Source organism: Pseudorasbora parva, chromosome 11 (assembly GCF_024679245.1).
Source record: "Pseudorasbora parva isolate DD20220531a chromosome 11, ASM2467924v1, whole genome shotgun sequence".
NCBI lineage: Eukaryota > Metazoa > Chordata > Actinopteri > Cypriniformes > Gobionidae > Pseudorasbora > Pseudorasbora parva.
In genome coordinates, this window is record NC_090182.1 from 45,503,664 (window position 1) to 45,519,747 (window position 16,084).

The following is a 16,084-nucleotide window of genomic DNA, read 5'->3' on the forward strand; positions in this document are numbered from 1 at the left end:
CGACTTACAATAGGTTGAATGACACGTCTGCCATAGCCTGATGGGGTCTGTATCGTTTTTAAGCGTACTTTTAAACTTCGGGTTTCGGGTAGTAACCCGAGAACAAAAAGAACTACAAAATTCGACTGCTTTACGGCATATACTTCACTTCCACCAACACACACACTTCCTTACATTCAGACGTGCGAGCCCAACTTTGTTCGTCGGATAATATAGTCATGTCCGAAGCAGCAGAGACAAATAAGAAAGAAAAGGTTTTGTTGGAGGAAAGCAATAAGAGGAAAGGAAAAAGTGATGGGATTAAAGGCAGGACGAGAATCAACATGTGACCAGCGTTTGCTCGTCGGCGTGAGCTGAAGGAGGCGTGCCCGACCGATGCTGTCCTGCTTGTTACGGTGATTACCGACCACTCAAACATTGAACTGAAGTATCATATAGATTCTGGAAAACGCTAACCAATAGACTACTATAATGACGCTGGCTTGTAAACGTGAGCATCGTGATTATTTAGCGTTTGAAAAAAATAAAACCCATGAAATTATATTCATATGACATGCTGAAACATATGCCACTGACTGTAACGTTACCTGGGATGAAGACATTTCACACGCGCCGCCAGAAGAACTCCTCTTGCAGTGTTCAGGGGAACTGTTAGTGCTGCACCGGCCCGCGGGACGCTTTTATGAAGTTATTTGGCCCGCCCCGCACCACTGTATATATTTTTACAACCCGCCGCGCACCCGCGACCATTAAATAGACATACGGGGTCCGCGGGTTATGAGACGACCCACGCATCACTAGTTCAGGGCTATCAGGGTTGTCATGTCAACAAATGCACGCGCGATGGCATCACCTGATGTAGGATGACAGAGCTTACGACAGTAGTTGAGGACATTATTTTTTCCAAACTGTAGGGGGACCCCGAGAGCAAAAGTAGCCAAGTGCGGCTTTAAAGTATCACGTCCATGACTTACAGATTGGTCCGCCCAATCACTTTTATGACAATGATGATCCTTGGAAATGTAACAATTACAATTGAGTTTCAGCTCTATGTGCTTGGACCCCTAAATAGTGGATGCCATTCAATAACAAAAAACAGAGTTAAAAAAAGATGGGATAGTCCAGCCAAAATAGATATTTTGTAGCCTGGATGCCAGCCGAACTCAGCCCCTTCCACAACATTTGAGCTCGGGCAGTTCGGTCTGGACTCAATCCATAGAGGAGTAATTATGCCCGAAAATAGAAACTGACCAATGAGATCCTCAGGGCGGGCTTTAGCCGATGATGGACAGATGATCAACATAAACTGACCAATGAGATCATCAGGGTGGGCTTTAGCCGATGATGGACAGATGATCAACAGAAACTGACCAATGAGATCATCAGGGCAAGCTTTAGACGATGACGGACAGATGATCAACAGAAACTGACCAATGAGATCATCAGGGCGGGCTTTAGACAATGATGGACAGATGATCAACAGAAACTGACCAATGAGATCATCAGGGCGGGCTTTAGACGATGATGGACAGATGATCAACAGAAACTGACCAATGAGATCATCAGGGCAGGCTTTAGACGATGACGGACAGATGATCAACAGAAACTGACCAATGAGATCATCAGGGCGGGCTTTAGACGATGATGGACAGATGATCAACAGAAACTGACCAATGAGATCATCAGGGCGGGCTTTAGACAATGATGGACAGATGATCAACAGAAACTGACCAATGAGATCATCAGGGCGGGCTTTAGACGATGATGGACAGATGATCAACAGAAACTGACCAATGAGATCATCAGGGCAGGCTTTAGACGATGACGGACAGATGATCAACAGAAACTGACCAATGAGATCATCAGGGCGGGCTTTAGACGATGATGGACAGATGATCAACAGAAACTGACCAATGAGATCATCAGGGCAGGCTTTAGACGATGATGGACAGATGATCAACAGAAACTGACCAATGAGATCATCAGGGCAGGCTTTAGACGATGACGGACAGATGATCAACAGAAACTGACCACTGAGATCATCAGGGCAAGCTTTAGACGATGACGGACAGATGATCAACAGAAACTGACCAATGAGATCATCAGGGCAAGCTTTAGACGATGACGGACAGATGATCAACAGAAACTGACCAATGAGATCCTCAGGGCGGGCTTTAGACAATGATGGACAGATGATCAACAGAAACTGACCAATGAGATCATCAGGGCAAGCTTTAGACGATGACGGACAGATGATCAACAGTAACTGACCACTGAGATCATCAGGGCGGGCTTTAGACGATGATGGACAGATGATCAACAGTAACTGACCAATGAGATCATCAGGGCGGGCTTTAGCCGATGATGGACAGATGATCAACAGAAACTGACCAATGAGATCATCAGGGCGGGCTTTAGACGATGACGGACAGATGATCAACAGAAACTGACCAATGAGATCATCAGGGGGGGCTTTAGCTGATGATGGACAGATGATCAACAGAAACTGACCAATGAGCTCATCAGGGCGGGCTTTAGACGATGACGGACAGATGATCAACAGAAACTGACCAATGAGCTCATCAGGGCGGGCTTTAGCTGATGATGGACAGATGATCAACAGAAACTGACCAATGAGCTCATCAGGGCGGGCTTTAGCCGATGACGGACAGATGATCAACAGAAACTGACCAATGAGCTCATCAGGGCGGGCTTTAGCCGATGACGGACAGATGATCAACAGTAACGTAATCCTCACGTCATCAAAGGGGCTTGATCATGTTGGGTAAGTACTCTGTGTATCATTAAATTCTTCCTTTTTTTACAACACTGGCAAAGGTCGTTTATTCCAGCGCGTGTGCAGACAGGGTTGCCAAGTTTTTACAGCAAAACCCGCCAACTACTAGCCCTAAACAATAGCTTCTCGGGGGATTCTCCGGGGAAAAATGGTGTTTGTGGGGTAAAATGTGTGTTATTTTTTGCAAGGATGCTGCTAAAATTCACACTCATGGGTCTATATATCACATAATAGTCGCTTCAACCCGCGGACATTGAAAACAACCCGCGGGAAAAAACGCAGATTTGGCAACACAGTGCAGTTGAGCTCTGTTGACGTTTGACAATGCGTCGCTCCGTTTCTCTGATTGGTTGTCGGTCTGTCCAATCGAGGTCTTTCCTGGATGGGTTGAAACACGCCCCATAATCACAGCCCAATGGAGCAGCAGACTCATATTCTGACTGGTGCTGAGTATGACCACGTCAGGCTAGCTATTTTGAGGAATGTTGGTAACCAAACAGTTGCTGGTCCCTATTTACTTCTACTTCTTTTTTTCAGGTAGCATGCTCCTCTCAAAAGGCAGCTGTCTATGATGTAGACACTCAAGACAGCTCACTAGGTTTTGAAAATGTCCCAGCATGCACCTTTCAGTCCCTGAAACCACCCCAACACATGTTCATACACACAGGGCTTCAGACATGATTAGGCACTCATTCCCAGCAGTCCATTTATTCTGTTGATGTCTCTCCTCTGCAGGCGCTCGGAGCGGGACGGTCTCAGACCCTATAATGTGCATATGCACACACAAAACACAAACCACAACATTCAGACTGTTGTCGACAGTTCGGACTAAACCTTGAAATAAAGCTGGCCTCATTTAAAACAGCAAACGTTTGCTCAGCAGGACTTCTGAATGAACACTACGCCACGCTCATCCAATTAGACTCTTCAAACAATAACGCCGACATATCGCAGAAATAAGAAAGCGGTGTTCTGTCAGAGTAAAGCCGGGTAATACCAGAGAGGACAATAACAGACCTGTCAATCTCAGACACACCACAAAAAAAGAGGATAATTACTTTATTTGTGAAACCATTCTGAAGCCTAAAGTTCGGCTCAAGTGTCAGCTGTCTTATGACTATTAAAATCTTTCATAAGAAGCAAACAAATGTGTTTGTGCGCGAATCAGCCGCATTTGAAATATTCATCTTTCTCATCCGGAGTTCTGGAATCCTCTGCACGGATTGCGTGCTATTTCTGGCTTCCTATTTTCCAAGTGTGCATCCATGCATGATTTCTGGGGTAAATCATAAAAACATTCCTCTGCACAACCAAAGAGGAGTTTGTGAGGTAAAGGTAAGGGTGTCCCATCAGGATATTTGGAGCCGAGCACAGGAAGCAGCATCTGCCTGATACCGATCTATCTCAAGCCTTCTTTTTGCCATGCACTCTAAAAAATACTGGGTTAAAAACAAACCAAATTGGGTTGAAAATGAGCAAACCCAGAAATTGGGTTGTTTAAATGGGTCCAAAAAAAACAATTTCTGGGTTTGTCCATTTTCAACCTAATTTGGGTTGTTTTTAACCCAGTATTTTTTAGAGTGTGTGGATTTATTTATAGGAAGGCTTCAATCAGGATTTCTCCAGACATCCATTCAATTCCCCCTAGGTGACATTTATCAAACAATATATAACTATAAAATATTTTAATAAATATATAATTCTCACCTAAATGTTTGATTATGAAAAGCATTTTAGTTTTTACAATTTTACAACTGTTGCACAATAGCTTGCTTGCACTCTAAAAAATCTTGGGTTATTTTTTTCTAACCCAAATCCTGTGTTGAGCCTTTTGGGTAATATTCACAGTGTTTGGGTAGTTTTAGTGTTACACAGATCCTGGGTCAGACGTAACAACCCAGTGTTTGGGTAGTTTTAGTGTTACACAGATCCTGGGTCAGACGTAACAACCCAGTGTTTGGGTAGTTTTAGTGTTACACAGATCCTGGGTCAGACGTAACAACCCAGTGTTTGGGTAGTTTTTGTGTTACTCAGATCCTGGGTCAGACGTAACAACCCAGTGTTTGGGTAGTTTTTGTGTTACTCAGATCCTGGGCCAGACGTAACAACCCAGTGTTTGGGTAGTTTTTGTGTTACTCAGATCCTGGGTCAGACGTAACAACCCAGTGTTTGGGTAGTTTTTGTGTTACACAGATCCTGGGTCAGACGTAACAACCCAGTGTTTGGGTAGTTTTTGTGTTACTCAGATCCTGGGTCAGACATAACAACCCAGTGTTTGGGTAGTTTTAGTGTTACTCAGATCCTGGGTCAGACATAACAACCCAGTGTTTGGGTAGTTTTTGTGTTACCCAGATCCTGGGTCAGACGTGACAACCCAGTGTTTGGGTAGTTTTTGTGTTACTCAGATCCTGGGTCAGACGTAACAACCCAGTGTTTGGGTAGTTTTAGTGTTACTCAGATCCTGGGTCAGACATAACAACCCAGTGTTTGGGTAGTTTTTGTGTTACCCAGATCCTGGGTCAGACGTGACAACCCAGTGTTTGGGTAGTTTTAGTGTTACACAGATCCTGGGTCAGACATGACAACCCAGTGTTTGGGTAGTTTTAGTGTTACACAGATCCTGGGTCAGACGTGACAACCCAGTGTTTGGGTAGTTTTAGTGTTACACAGATCCTGGGTCAGACATGACAACCCAGTGTTTGGGTAGTTTTAGTGTTACTCAGATCCTGGGCCAGATGTAACAACCCAGTGTTTGGGTAGTTTTAGTGTTACACAGAGGTCAAGTTATTTATTGCAGGCTTTCTGCCACCTCTTCAGGAGAGAACAGTTCACACCTTCATCAATTTTTTGCATATCTTCGGTAAAATACAGATGTATATAAATATAAAGTTCAAAAGAACAGCATCTATTTGAAACAGAAACCTTTTTTTAGATTATAAAAGTCTTTACTGTTACTTTTGATACTTTTAGTGGGTCTTTGTTGAATAAAAGTTTTAATTTCTCTAGAATCTTACTGACTCAAACGTTTGAGCAGTAGTGGAGACGCTCTGAAACGCTCAGTAAACTCTCATCTACAGCCCTCAGATGAAGTTCTCCACCACTGTGCTCTATTTGCATTAGTAACAGATTTAAGAGAGTGAGCATTTCTCGCAGAGATAATGCAGATTCTTCCCGAAGGGCCCGTTTCAGCCGGGTAATGAAATATTAATTAGTGCAAACTAAAACAATAATATGAGCCGGCAAATCCCAAACACACACACACACACACACACACACACAAAAAAAATCATACTGGAATAAAAAGATCAAAGCGCCAAAACAAGAGCCGAAACACTTCATTCAAAGAAGGTAAACTTACAGAAACAAACTCTGAACGTACAGGAACATACATTAATATTTTAAATGTCAATTTAAAAAAAACAAAAAAGTTAATTTTAGTCTAATTTTCATCATGTGCTTTTAATTAAGTTAAAAGTAGTTTTATAATTAAATATTTTATAAATATCGCTATTTAAGTTTATTTTAGTTTTAGTTATTTACCTTCAGTTAATCATTTTATTGCTTCAAGTTAAACTTATTTCCATTTATTGCCCAATGCAACATTTCTAATGTTCATATACTAGCTTTATTTCAATGAACAGAAATGTTTTAATAATTTTAGTTAACAATAACAACCCTTTTTCTAAGTAATTAAACTAGACTAGCCTAGGCCAAAACCTCACTTTCCTTTATATGGAAAAGTGCAGCTTTCTCATTCCGCAAAATGTCTTAAGCATTTCAGTGGAGAAAGAAAGTTGTATGGGTTTTTTTTTTTGGCAATGACACAAGTTTTTTTTTTTTTTTTGATGAACTATTCCTTTAAGCTCAATTCAATTATCTCAGACGATTCCCGCATCAGCTCACTCGCTCTCCTGCCGTGTGTGCTTTAAACAATCATAATAAAAGCCGTCTACGCTCAGATTCATTACAGCATGTATAATTATGAGCTCCATATATGTAATGAGAAGTCCAGCGATGGGCGCAAGGACAGAAAATCCTGCTCTCCTTCCTGTAACCCTGGCTTCAGAAACTCTGGCACATGTCCATCTCGCCTGCGTGAATGCAGAGAGATTTATTACGACCGCAATAATTATTCTTCATCAGCGCTGGCTGCAGGGCGAGAGAGAGAGAGAGAGAGAGAGAGAGAGAGAGAGAGAGAGAGAGAGAGAGAGAGAGAGAGAAAGAGAGAGAGAGAAAGAGAGAGAGAGAGAGAGAGAGAGAGAGAGAGAGAGAGAGAGAGAGAGAGAGAGAGAGAGGCGTGTACGGCAGGTGATGCACTTAAGAGATGAGAGCGATCGATCCATGATATCATCAATGTAAAGCCCGCCAGGCCACCTTGAATGTATAGTTATAACTCTATAAACACTCCAGAAAGGGCAGAGATTTCTATTCTCTGGGTATGAGTGTATAATGTTTATATGTATGAGTATATTGATTTCTAAACTGTTATTAAAGGTATAAGTCCTGTAATTCAAACAGTAGATTACAGCGCTAGGTCACACGAGTCGATTCCCAGCGAAAGCAAGAGCTGATTAAATGTAAAAGCGTCTGCCAAATGTAAATATTGATGTTATAATTCAGACAAAGATCTTTTAGGCGCCTTAGTGAAGGATCATGTGACACTGAAGACTGGAGTAATGATGATAAATTCAGCTTTGATCACAGGAATAAATCACACTTTACTATATATTCACACAGAGAACAGATGATTTACATTATAATAATATTTCACTATTTCTGCTGTATTTTTGATCAAATAAATGCAGCGCTGTGGCCTTTTGCACAAAGCCGGTTTCAGTTGTTAGTTCAGTGAGTTCGAGATTAGTTTGAGCAAAGTCTGGTTCTTCGGGCTCAAGAAGGTGGATTGTTTTTTATCAGTGTTCATGGTAAATGGACTGCATTTATATAGCGCTTTTAACAGACCCTATGGCCATCCAAAGCGCTTTACATATCGCCTCACATACACTGATGGCGATGTCAGCCATGCAAGGCGCCATCCAGCTCATCGGGAGCAGCTGGGGTTGGGTGTCTTGCTCAAGGACACCTCAACACTTGGTCAGGTGGAACCGGAGATCGAACCAGCAACCTTTCGGTTTGTAGACAACCTACATGAACCACTGAGCCACTGCCGCCCCATAACGGGTGTTCATCACTATAGTAACTTACACTTCACGGCTAACCTGCTCTGGAGCCGGTTATATTCTGCGTTAAGAGATCGCAAACCCAAACCGGACCAATCCGCTGCCAGTAAAGATGCAATAAAGCCACACCCCCTGTTCCAAATGAAAGCAGTTTATAATGAAAAAACTTTTGAAACAAAATTGTGCATCTTTTGGTGTTAATTATTTATTATATTTATATTATATGAATTATAATCACTTTGAATTCATATATGTTAATATAAATATTATATTAATTGACAAGTAGCCAAATAGTAATATAAATATAATACATGCATTCAGACATGTAGTCATTTGAGCTCTTTGTGAACCTATAATTATTAGGCATATTTCCTTGATTCATATCATGCATTGATATGGTCAGATATTCATTCAGCTGCCTTCTCAAAGCTTCACACACCTTCCTTTACTATTTTGTATTATTGCATTCTGGCGCCTTTGTTCTGCAATACAATGAAATAACTGAACATGTATATGGCTATACATGTGATAAGCGCTGTTAGTAGAGTCCACTGCATAGACTCGACTTACGTAAATCAAAAGGGGATAACGTGGAAAATCTGATGTCAAACAAAGGAGAGAACGGCGCGCACTTCGACTTAAAAAGCCGAAATCTCCGGTTTCACCCTCCACACGACAACGCTATAACCGGAGTTTCTAAAAATCTTCACCATGGCCGGAGTTTTCAAAAAAGTCCGGTTTTAGTAACCGGATACAGCGTTTGCGTGTGGACGAACAGCCAAACCGTGTAGAAAAAGCTGCAGTTTTGAAAACACCCGTGTTGGTGTGGACAGGGCCTGAGGCACTAACTGACTTTTTTTGGGAATTTTTGGGAGCAGATTGGAGCTTTAGCTTTAATTTCTACATTTCCATAACTGTTTATTTCACACCAACATAATTAATTGTTCTGCATCTGTGAGAGTGTGGGCGGGCTTTTGATATCGCGACTGTACTTCCTGCTCTACCTCCTGCTCTCTACTGCGCAGACTCGGTCCCAAGACGTCAGCGCCGTGCAGGCCGCCTGAAAGCTCCAACTCTGGCAAGCGGAAACGGATGATGTCGAGTCGTCCATATTTTGTTACGGTCTATGGAGAAAGTTTATACCAAGCTTTGAGAAACAGTTGAACTTGATCTAAACCAGGTTGGATTTATCAACTCTAAATCTACTCTGAAACTCAGAGTTTGTTCAGCTAGCTTCATGCAACAGGCCTTTGGTGAGCAGAAGAGACTTGCTGTAACCAAACTTTGGGGGGGAATCTAATAAAAAGATAGAAATGAGCAGAAATTAGTTTAGAATTAATTTCTGTCCATGCGAAAGTACACAGCAATTCCTGACACAAGTCAGAATACAATAAATCATCAGATCTGACAGTGGAAATCAAGTTTAATAGCTACTAGAAGAGCAAAGTCAGCCAATCAGAGTTTGGCATAAGAAGACAGTGCTTGCTATTTTTGTTGCAGTATTAATCATTTGGACATACGGGCGGGAAACGACATATGCCGTCTGACGCTGAGACTAGAGAACGTGTGGAAAGTGGTCATGTAAAACTAATTTACAATTCAAGAAACGTCATGACAAGTGCACTTCAGGGGAAACAAATATAATGCTATAAAACTATAGAGACTGTTTTATGACCCTATAAGGGCAAAAAAATAAATCAGAACGGAAACCCAGATGTTTAAAGATGGGATAAAGTTGTTAAATTAAGAAGAAAAAAAACTAAATGGTGAGTGAAGCGCCCCAGGATTGTTGGCATGTTCTGCTTATATTCTCTTGAGGGTCTTTGCGTGAGATCAAGCTGTGTTTTGATTGGCCGACCGGTCGGATTTTGGCTAATGGGGTAGAATAATTCTGGCACAGACCAGCGCCGGTACCATCTGTCTGTAAGTGTGTGTGTGTGTGTGTGTGTGTGTGTGTGTGTGTGTGTGTGTGTGTGTGTGTGTGTGTGTGTGTGTGTGTGTGTGTGTGTGTGTGTGTGTGTGTGTGTGTGTGTGTGTGTGTGTCGCTTACTGAGACTCACGGATCACAACACACAGTAGAGAGCCCGAGTTAATCGCCCGGGGTGAAGTGTGTTTACATGCTGGAAGTTTGGAGGATATTTATCAAAAAAAAAACTGGAAGAGGGAATTTGGTTTGTTTACAAATAACCTGTTCACAAACAGAATTGTTATCCATGTAAAAGGGAAAGAAAATTGTTTGGTAATCATCATGTTCTTGCCATTTTTTAATCATCTTCACACTCTTTTTTGTTGCAGCTCGTCTCTTCCCAGTCTGTCAGTAACGCTCTGTTTAGTTCCTGTCTCTATGAAGCCCCTCCTTCTGAAAAGCACACTGTGCTCTGATTGGTCGGCTGGAGCAGTGTGTTGTGATTGGTCAAGTGTTTGGGAAATGCCCCGCCCCTTACCATAACTGGCAGTTTCATCACACTACTAACTAACTCAACAGGCCCCACCCATTTATTCTGCGTATGAATTATTAAATGAGGAATATTGTGACGTGTTTGTTCCCGGAAGAAAACTCAAGACTACAATGAGTTCAGAAACACTGACACTGATATAGAGAAGAACTCCAGCTGGAGGAACGCCTTCATGATCACACACAAACATTACACACTAAAGAGATGAAGATGGAGAAAAGCAGCATAGCTGCTCTTTAAATAGTCCTGCGGTGCAACAAAAGAATCTTTAAAAGAGGCAGAATGATTATTAAAAAGCCAACTAATTTAAAAAAAGAGGCAAATACATTCAAATGTCTTTCCAGTGTAGCAATTAGTCCTCTTTTCATAAAACAATCTTTTCATTATCCCAAAAGTCTGCAGGCAGTGTGAATACGAACCCAGGAGAGTCCAGAGTCCTTCTCTCAGATATAACACCAAAGAGAGCAAAATGACTGTGAGATTCAGAGCTTATGAACATTAATTGCCTGCTGTCTGACTGTAGTCCGAGTCTTCTGAATTCATAGTTTAGTTTGAGGAACAGACCAGGACACTTGATTTTCACTGGAAATCTTCCAAAGCAGCTTAAAAAAAGAAATATGGTGCTAATAGACCAGATCTGACATCATATCTTGGGTACGAAGCATGTAAGAATGATGACAAACCTACAGCATTGGCTCCATATTTGACTTGAGAGGAATATTAACGGTGAATAATAACTTAAATATTGGTCTAAAGTGAGAGAGAACAAGAGAAAGAATGAAAAAAAGAACAAGAAAAACGAATTGGTCAAAATGTCTTGGTATGCTGAAGCATTAAGAGTTCCTTTCACTGGAACTAAGGGTCCAAGCCCAAACCCTGAAAAACAACCCCACACCATAACCCAGAGGAATTGCAGCCGATTTATTTATTTTTTCCACAGAATATTTAAACAATGCGTAGAAATCATTTATGTGTGATTTGAGTTGGACTGAGAACTTGTTGTGAGAATGACCTGTTTAGTTGGCTCAAAGTTCATTAAAACAACCATTTCAAAAAGCTAAAGTGATTTTCTTTTTTTATATTATAGTTAGAATATGTATACCTTAATGTTTTAACTAATTAAATAGTCGTTCGAAACTTACTGATTAGTCGTCAACGGCGATGGCAACAATCAATGATTACCGTATTTTCCGGACTATAAGTCGCACTTTTTTTCATAGTTTGGCTGGTCCTGCGACTTATAGTCAGGTGCGACTTATATATCAAATTTAATTCATACTGACTGACAAGTATAAACATATAGGGCGCTCTATGCTGCTCCTGTAGCCTACCCCTGAAAAAATAACTGAAAACAGAAAAAAACTCTTAACTGAAATATTAACTTAAAGACAACAACTTAGAAAGATTGAACACAAACCAAATGCCCCGATAAAGAAACTTATATTCTGCAAATTGCAAACTGCATGTAGTAAAATATGCAGCGGAGACCGATTCACACAGCGTTAGACTGAGCCTCTCCCAGCAGAGTTCAAGCGTCTGTGGACTCGTTCCTTCAGCTCTGGCCATCTTGCTTACAGTCCGCCATTAGCTTTCTTTGTTTTCTTCATTACAGTTAAAGTAACGTCTGCTTTTCGCCAGTCCCTCATAAGTTTCTCACTCACTTCAAACTTTCTTTCTTCTGCTTGGTTATGCACAGTGAGCGGGTGCATGAATGCGCGCACGGCTCCCGCTCTGCTTCTGCCCGAATGCGACTTATAGTCCAGTGCGACTTATATATGTTTTTTTCCTCTTCATGACGCATTTTTTGACTGATGCGACTTATACTCCGGAGCAACTTATAGTCCGGAAAATACAGTAGTCTATTAGGCGTTCTAATAATCGTTAGGCAAGGCAAGTTTATTTGTATAGCACATTTCACACCCAATGGCAATTCAAAGTGCTTTACATAGAAATTAATTAAAACAGTGGTAACAAATGCATGAGAAAAAAAGAATACCATATGGACGAATAAAAAATTAAAAGCAAGCATAGTTAAAACAGTCGTAAAGATAATAATAGTAATTCAAAAAAAAAAAAAAAAAAAGTTAGATGAGTTAGATGAATCGAGTATCAAAATGATCGTTTGTTGCAGCCCTACGTTACAGCGACCTAATTTATTTTCAATAGAGTTGCCGACCTGAACAACAGAGTCTGTTAGATGTGACGAAGTTGATCAGAGATTTGCTGCCAGTAGAATACTGCATTCCAGTGGGAACACCTACGAGCAACCAGCAGCAAAGCACAGCGACAACCTGCGGTGATTCAATCGCTGGCGGTGTGAATGCACCATTAACTCTCCACGCAGACAGTGAGACGTCGCACTACAGCTCGGAGCAGAGAAACACATCCTCAAAACTCACTGAAAACATTTCTGGTCAGTTACTGTGCCATGAATTGGTTTTTAGCTTTAATTTCAGCTTCCACATGATGAAAACAGCGGCGTGCCTTCTCTCCTCCATAAAAGCCCGAACTTAACATCCAAATCAGTCAAATCCTGTGAACTGACTGTTGTAAAACGCAGCCTGCTGCGGGACTTGCTTGAGATTAAACGAGTAATTAAAAGTGCATTATTAAACAGTGAAAGAGAACTGAGAGCTGTCACAGTCTAACACACAGTCGTTTATGTCTTAAGCAGTGCTGTCAATCAATAAAAATAAAATATTAAAAAATCACACATTATGGCCAACTAGATAAGGAGGCACGCTAGAGAAGAGGAGAAACATAAGTTGTTGTGTGTGGTTTAAAGGGTTAGTTCACCCAAAAATGAAATGTATGTCATTAACTCCTCTCCCTTAGCCTGACGTGGTCATACTCAGCTCCAGTCAGAATATGAGTCTACTGCTCCATTGGGCTGTGATTATGGGGCGTGTTTCAACCCAACCAGAAAACACATTTTTTGTGGACAGACCTACAACCAATCAGAGCAGCGAAGTGACGCATTGTCAAATGTCAACAGAGCTCAACTGAACTGTGTTGCCAAGTCCGCGTTTTTTCCCCCAGGGTTGTTTTCTATGACAGCAGGTTGGAGCGACTATTATGTGATATATAGACCCATGAGTGCGAATTTTAGCAGCAACCTTGCCAAAATAACACATTTTACCCCACAAACACCATTTTTCCCCGGAGAACCCCCCGAGAAGCTATTGTTTAGGGCTAGTAGTTGTCGCGTTTTGTTGGATAGACTTGGCAACCCTGTCTGCACACGCGCTGAAATCAGGCTGGAATACATGATCTTTGCCGGTGTTGTAAAAAATAAAAGAATTTAATGATACTCAGAGCACTTACCCAACATGATCATCATTTCTGAGAGAAATTGTGAAGGTGATGCAGATACAAACAAGCTCTCCGTTTAGGATTCGAAAAAATATAATCCAAGCCCCTTTGATGACGTGATGATTACTTTACTGTTGATCGTCTGTCCGTCATCGTCTAAAGCCCGCCCTGATGATTTCATTGGTCCGAACAGTTTCTGTTCGGGGATAATTACTCCTCTAAGGAGCGAGGCCAGACCGAACCGCCTGACCTAAAAATTTTGTTGGCAGGGCTAGGTTCGGCTGGCATCCAGGCTACCTCTCCCTAAAGTCGTTCCACACCCGTAAGACCTCCGTTCATCTTCACACACAGTTTAAGATATTTTAGATTTAGTCTGAGAGCGTATGCAAGTGTATGCACACTATACTGTCCATGTCCAGAAAGGGAATAAAAACATCATCACAGTAGTCCATATGAGACATCAGTGGGTTAATTAGAAACTCTTGAAGCATCCAAAATACATTTGGGTCCAAAAATAACAAAAACTACGACTTTATTCAGCATTGTCTTCTCTTCCGCGTTTGTTTTCAATCCTCAAATAAAGATTCAAACGGTTATGAATCAGCGTATTGATTCATGATTCGGATCGCCAATGTCACGTGAGTGCAGCAGTTTGACACACAATCTGAATCATTGATCGATTCACTGATTCATGACCGTTTGAATCTTTATTTGAGGAACACGGAAGAGAAGACAATGCTGAATAAAGTCGTAGTTTTTGTTATTTTTGGACCCAACTGTATTTCCGATGCTTCAAGAGACTCTAATTAACCCACTGATGTCTCATATGGACTACTGTGATGATGTTTTTATTCCCTTTCTGGACATGGACAGTATAGTGTGCATACACTTGCATACGCTCTCGGACTAAATATAAAATATCTTAAACTGTGTGTGAAGATGAACAGAGGTCTTACGGGTGTGGGACGACATTATGGTGAGGAGTTAATGACAGACATTTCATTCTTGGGTGAACTAACCCTTTAAGGCTGTGTGGGGTGGTTATGTGCTTGTAGAAGAGCAGTCAGTCTAGCCTAGAAATCTAGAAAAACCCTAGTGGCAGCAAATCTAATCTGCCGCGAGTGTCGTCTAGCGACTTTCAAAAGACTTCTGAGCTGGAACCACCAAACTCTGGTCATGCCAATCACATCGTGTATAGAGTCAGTGGGCGGGGCTTAACATTATGAAGGCAGAGTAGCATGCTAATTGTAAACAAAGAAGCTGACGAATGGCGGCCTTTCGAATCGGTTTTGGCCGCGACTCTGGAAGACTTGGAGTTAAAGGGTTACTTCAGCGATTAGCATATGGCTTTGTATCAGTAGAAACCCTGGAGTATATTTGAATGATCATGCTTCTCATCATGAGATTCTCATTCAGCGCATTCATCACAATGAATATAATCTGACTCCTGCAGCGTTTGTGCCGTGACACTCGCTCGGCTCACTCACATTATATTGAACACACAAGTTCAGTTTTTAATTGTAGTGTTCTTTAACTTAACTGACTTTGTGAAAATGAACGCAATGGGAAAGTGATCCAGTGATTCGGTAGCGGCGGCTTTGGGAGCTTAGGGCAGCGAAGCATTCTGGGAATTGTTGTCTTTCATCCCCCCAAAAAAATTTTTCTGTCTTTTCATAATCTAGAAAGTTAAAAATAATTTCACTTTTCTACTACATTCACACAAACATCTGGATGTGGGTCTGGCTTGTCAGGCTACAGTTAGTCCACATAGTGAACCAAAACCAACCAACAAGTCTTTCTGTTCTTACCATATAACGCAAAAAAATATGGATGAAGCGACTTCATTGGCTTCCGCTGACAAGAGTTGAAGCTTTCGGAGGACTCACATGGCGCTGACATGTTGAGCAGAGTTGGGACCCGAGTCTGTGCAGTAGAGAGCAGGAAATAGAGCAGGAAGTAGAGGCGCGATTATCACAAGCCCGCCCACACTCGAGCAGGTGCGGAACAATTCATTATGTTTGTGTGAAATAAACAGTTTTGAAAATGTAGAAAATAAAGCTAAACCTCAAATCTGCTCCCAAAAATCCTATAAAAAAGTCACTTAGTGCCTCAGTGACAACTTCACTCAGATAAGCCATTGATCTCAGCTGTCAATCAAGACGTCACATATCCCTGTTTTTATAGCGTCAAATAAGTAACTAAAACTAAACTTATTTAAAAAACGAACACTTGAAATGAAATCACTACTGCGCACTCGGCCCTGAAATCATCCACTACGCAGACTCGCCCCAAGATGTCAGCGCCGTACGGGGCGTCTGGAAGCTTCAACTCTGGTCAGC

At 41.5% G+C, this 16,084-nt stretch overlaps 1 protein-coding gene across 1 annotated transcript in view; it reads right to left on the bottom strand.

The window, feature by feature from the left end:
• Positions 1-16,084, bottom strand: part of pigg (phosphatidylinositol glycan anchor biosynthesis class G (EMM blood group)) — a 211,448-nt gene that overhangs the window by 59,371 nt on the left and 135,993 nt on the right. The window lies entirely within an intron of this gene.